The sequence below is a fragment of the Bidens hawaiensis genome, unplaced genomic scaffold, assembly GCF_021521415.1.
Source record: "Bidens hawaiensis isolate Kalapana, Puna unplaced genomic scaffold, B.hawaiensis_p1.1 tig00006251_1, whole genome shotgun sequence".
Taxonomy (NCBI): Eukaryota; Viridiplantae; Streptophyta; class Magnoliopsida; order Asterales; family Asteraceae; genus Bidens; species Bidens hawaiensis.
Genome location: NW_027491414.1, coordinates 282141 through 287979, shown reverse-complemented (window position 1 = coordinate 287979; position 5839 = coordinate 282141). Strand labels below are relative to the sequence as shown.

At 32.5% G+C, this 5839-nt stretch overlaps 1 long non-coding RNA gene across 1 annotated transcript; it reads left to right on the top strand.

The window, feature by feature from the left end:
- Positions 1-3106: 3106 nt before the first annotated feature.
- Positions 3107-4439, top strand: LOC143631747 (uncharacterized). Its single transcript, XR_013153426.1, has 3 exons — positions 3107-3176; positions 3253-3441; positions 4410-4439. It is a non-coding gene; the product is annotated as an uncharacterized LOC143631747 (long non-coding RNA).
- Positions 4440-5839: the final 1400 nt, after the last annotated feature.

Here is a 5839-nt window from a genome sequence, read left to right as displayed (position 1 = left end):
AATAATAAGTAAAAAAATATTTTAGAATTGCGGTTTTTGGTAATTGATCATTCAATATTGTTGTCATTCTTTTGATCATTACTCATTTTTCTGTTCTTTCATTTCATCCTATAAACAATTAACAATTATGATAACAAGACAAATATTAATAAACACGTTTATTTAGAATGATTATGGGTAGATGAAATTTATAACTAATACTCAAAATAAGTTCGGTGTGATTCAGGTTTGATGCAATTTGATTTTGAAATGAGATATAAATGAAACCGAATTGGATGGTACTTTTCGATAAAGGAAACACACCTTTAAGGCACGTTCGTTTCAAGAATTCGGGAGAATTTAAAGGAATTGAAATTAAAATCCCATGACATGGCGTGTTCGTTTCGTTGGAAATGGAATCTTAATTCCATTTTGATGTGTTCGGTTGTCAATGAATTGGAATTCCTTCAAATTCCTTTAAATAAAGGGATTCTAAATCCTTCCAAAATGTGGAGGATTTCAAGTGAATTTGTTACAATCTTTTCTCGAGTTTTTTTCTTTTACGAGAACAACGAATAAAACATTTTAGTCTTTTTACTTTTTTTTTTGTTTTCGATTTATACTTTGAGTTATGAATTTTTTTATTATTATTTTTAAATATTTTTTTGAGTGGTTTTTGATGTTAAAACCTCTAAAAAAAACTAAAATGTTTCCGTCGTTATCCTCGTTAAAAAAATCGATTCCAATTCATTTGTCAAACGAACACATCTAGAATGGAATTGAATTTCAATTCCTTTAAATTCCAATTCATATTGGAATGTTCAGATTCCAAATTCAATTCCTTCTAATTCCAAATATTATGCAAATTTCAATTCCAATTCCAATTCCGTTTCATTCTGTTAAACGATCGTGCCCTTAATTATTAGTTGGGGGTCATTATTTCATATGGTTTATCGGTCAAGTCGGATTTTAGTTCGTTTGATACCAAAGAGGCAAAGAGTAGGAAAAAATAAATGGTTGAGGTCATGTGGTATGAAAAATTAATTTCAAATAATAAAAGGTGTTTTACTTAAGTTGTCTAGAAATACATCTTTACGTTTCATTTTTATAATCAATGGTTATGATCAAAGGGCACAAACATGTAATGTTAAAATGTAGAGGAAGACAAAAATGAGAATTGTGAGAAGAATTTGTGGCCAAAAACCTAAAAAAATAATAAAAGAATCATAACCCAAAATATATGTAAAAAAAGAAAAATTTTTAAAAAACCAAAATGTTTCCTCCGTCATTCCCGTTCAAAAAAAAGGACACAATGTCGAAAATGAACAAACACCACAATGATAAATAAAAAAAAGACACAGTAGGTCGCAAAATATAACACAATGCCGAAAAAAGTATAATAAAACAATATCAAGAAAAAAAAACAATTAATGACGAAAATAAATAAAATACGCAATGATAAATAAAAAGACACAATGATGGAAATATTTTTTTTTACATTTTTTTTATTTATTAAATTTTGAGTTATGAATTTTTTATTAATTTTTCATTATTTTTTTAGAGTTTTTTTTTCTACAAATACTTTTTATCATTCTCATTTTGTTCTCGTTTGTATAATAAACTGACCATGAGAAAACTAGGAAGATAAAATATTTTAGGAATAACTACATTTTTTATTTTTATGTCGGATTTTTTTGTAATAGGTTTTTTGGCGTTGAAATTAAAAGTTTTTCATTGGATTTTTTTACAGGATTATTGGTCTTCAACTTTTTTTTGGTAACAGATTTCTTGTGCTATACTTAGAGAAAATAAGTGGATGAAAGGTTTTGACTAAGTTTATTGGTGGCCGGAGTTTATGACACTATTCAAGAAATAAACAAAAATATTAAATCTTTTTCACCCTATAACCCGGGTCGTAACCCAAACCTATGTCACAACCCATTTTTTAATTAAATATTTTTTTTCTTTCTTTCAAATAATTTGTTTTCTATATAATTTAATTTTTATTTGATAATTTATATTATTTAGCTTATTTTAAAAATTTAAAAGCACAGTCTTGTTTATTTTATTTTTATAAATATTTTGATATAAATTTTATTAAAAATGCAGTACTTTTAAAAAAATGTATTTTTTAATATTATTATATGTAAAATTTTGTTTTGTTCATATTTGTAAAAAAATCAAGGTTTTGGTTTTATAGAATTATGATAGTATCTTTTTTAATTACTTTTTCATACTTAAAACTATATTTTTTTAAAAAAATAAACATTTTTATTAGTTTTAATAATTTTTTTTAGAATAAACTAAAACCTAGAAAGATATATTTATTAAAATAATTAGTTTGGGTTAGGTTGTGTTGTGAATAAAAGGGAAAAGTTGGGTTAGATTGGGTTGTTTAAGTAAAAGAGAGGAAAATTAGTTTTTTATTAAAAAAATAGGTTAAATTGAGTTGTCAATAAAGTTAGTCTTAGTTTTAGGAATATGCCGTCTTCTAATTCTTTATCATATATCATCTTCATAATCTTTTTTAAGCTAGTTAATCAAAACATAGTAAATCAATGTATATGCCTAACTAACCTTTTGTGAATCCTGGTTAACAAAAATTAGATGCCGAGTTCGTAATATTTAATTTTTATTAAAAGAATAAAAAGGTAGGATTCATAAAAACAAATTGTTTTAACTTAAAAAAGTTGATTAGATGGTGTTACTTTTATAAATAAATACATTTAGAAATCAGATTGACCATTTATGTTTCTAATCAATCGTCATTTTCAATGTGATGCAGTGGTAGAAAACCTTGATTTTTTAATGGAGACTTCGGTTTAATATTCACAGACAACACTTAGGAGAGGGCATGGGTGGCTTAACGAAGGAAGACCGGAATTTTTGTGATCTTTAGTTCAATCTTGAGAAAGTGAGGGGTATGGGCTTTACCACCAATAAGTCTTCGAACGAATGGGTTTTCTCAAAAATAGAGATAACTTTGAGGCGTTTAATAGCTAGTTGGTGTCATTTGGCCATTATTATTATTATTATTATTAAAGAAATTAGATTGACCAATTATGTTTTCACTTTTCAGTTTTGAATCATCCTGTGTGTTGACCAATCGGACATCAAGCAAGCAGCAGGCATCAAAGTTGCAGCCATCAATGGATCTCTTCGCAAAGCTTCTTACAACGGCGGTCTTCTCCGATCCGGTACTTGTTCTTCTTCTTTCTCATTGAACACATGTTCCATGGATGAAATTTACTCCTTTAATAATTGCAATTGCAGCGATTGAGTTGAGCAAATCAATAGACGGAATCGAGATCGAGTACGTCGACATTTCGACTCTGCCGATGCTCAACACAGATCTGGAAGTTGCCGGAAAATATCCGCCGGTGGTTGAGGCCTTTCGTCAGAAGATTCTTCACTTTGATGCCTTCTTATTCGCTTCTCCTGAATACAATTACTCCATTACTGGTACGTAATATTAATTTATTCTTTCTTTCTTTCTTTCTTTCTTTCTTTCTTTCGCTTCCAGTTGTTGTCACTTGCTTTCAAATCATGTTAACTTAAATCTTGCCAAAGTTACAAACACATGATACACAACTCTCTCAAAATTGTATCTATATAAATAAGTGGTTTGTTGTGCCGAGGCCTGGCAAACAGGTCAGGGGTTTATGTTACGGGTCAGAAAGGGTTCGAGTCAAAAGGGTCGATTCAGAAAAGGTTATTTTGGTTCGGATCGGGACGGGTTGATTCAAAAAATGTTCTTTTTTTTTTACAAAAAAAATGACTTTACATTTCAACTTTGCTTCCGAGTAATGACTTCCTGGTTTTGGGAACTGGTTGCGCGCGTTCAGGCGTTGGTTGCGCGCAACCTGGTTTCGGTATGCGGTTCCGCACGAGTAACTGGCGCCAGCTACATGCGTTCTAGCGTTTTATTTTGGTTACACTCATATCAGCGCCGGTTGCGTGTTTGGTACCGAGTGGCGCGCCGATGCCGTGTTACACGCGTACCAGCGCCGGGTTGCAACATTAGATATGTTTAGAAGTTCTAATCTTTTATCTCAATTAATTCACGGGTTTGGGCAGAAAGAAACTCACTATTTGCACCCGTTTGAAAAATAACACCAGCCCATTCTTACCCATTTCGTTAGAAAGGGCTGTCTCGATCAACCCACTCTGTCCCGTTCTATGAGGAACAACCACATATATTAACCCAAAATTTCTGAAAACCCACCCATATCAACCCCGTTTTGGGACGGTGGGTCAAAATTATTAGGTGCGATGATTAATAGCTCATTCTTTGGCACATGTGTATGAAATCACTTGGACAAGATTTCATTTGAATAATCATTATTTGTGTATATAATGATCAATCTTTCACAATCATCTGTTCAACTTGTGAATCTGGTACTTACAATGTTTATGTTTCATTGATCTAGCACCTTTAAAGAATGCAATAGATTGGGCATTGAAGAAACACTAATCGACCCCGGGCAGATTACGGATAATCTGGGGGTTAAATAGATGTTTCCCACGAGGGTTAGTTCCGGCAAAGATGGTTGTTCTGATGACCTGCAAAACAGACACCGTGAGCTCGTCACTGAGAAGGGGGGGGGGGGGTACCTCCTTGTGACCATCCTCCGGCGTGAGAATCAGACTAGATTGCTCTTGAATATAAGTGTATATTAAGAGAAATGACTAGAGAGAAGATATGATATTAAGATATGATACCGTTCCAAGGTGTTGGAGTATTTATAGCCGAAGGTAGGTTTCCAAGCAAGTACAGCCGGCTGAATAGTATTCCTGTTCTACCAAATGTGTGGGCAACTAAGCCTGCTGCCATCATAAGTGCTGGAGGGGGATTTGGTGGAGCGCGGTCACATTATCATCTTCGTCAAATTGGAGTTTTTGTTGATCTTCATTTCATAAACAAGCCCGAATTTTACATAAATGCGTTCCAGCCTCCTGCAAAGTTTGATACTGATGGTAATTTGATCGACCCTGAAGCTAAAGAGAGGCTAAAAGCTGTTGTTTTGTCTCTGAAAGAATTTACCTTGAGACTCCGACAAGGTAACTGATGATGGATTTACGTGTTATTGGCTCAAGTGTTTTATTGAAATAAAATGCATAGCATCATATCTTTGAAATTTTTATTGAAGTTTGAATTGTTGAAAGCAAATTGGGTGTATTTCTAATGGCCATTTTGCCATTTGATAGTGTGGATTTGTTGAATTTGTATAACATTATTGCCTTATTGGTCTAAATTTAAGGAAACCATTACAATTTTGAGATAAAATGTAACCTTCATGGGTCCGGACCACCATTGGTTCGGTCCTATGAAAAAGGGGTGCGAGTGGTCCATGGTAGAGAAGGCCCGCTCACTTGTGAACTTCTCGGGCTCTTTTAAGCTCTTGGCATAGTGTGACTTAAATTGGGCTGTATATGAATGCCAGATAGTTATGCTTGGGGCAGTTTAAGATGCATAGCATCATATCTTTGAAAGATGACACGTAGACATTACGTATTGGAATTCGATATTAACATTCTTTATTCTGTTTCTCAACCTTCCATTTATCCACACTCTTTCTTTTTTATTTCGATTGACAACTTAGAATTTTCTTTAATAAGAAAGATTCTAGTTGCTACAACAATATGATCATATCATGTTGCTTCAAGGCCTTTTTACACTTCATTGGTTTAATGTTGATTTCATATAAACAAAAGACACACGGATCAATTAATGTCTCATTCACAAAATAGAGTTTGTAGAGTGTGAGGGGAAGTTACCTTAATCACGGGAGATAGAGATATTGCTACTAATAAGACCAACGGCCGACTGATGTTGATTTCCTATATAGACATCAACATG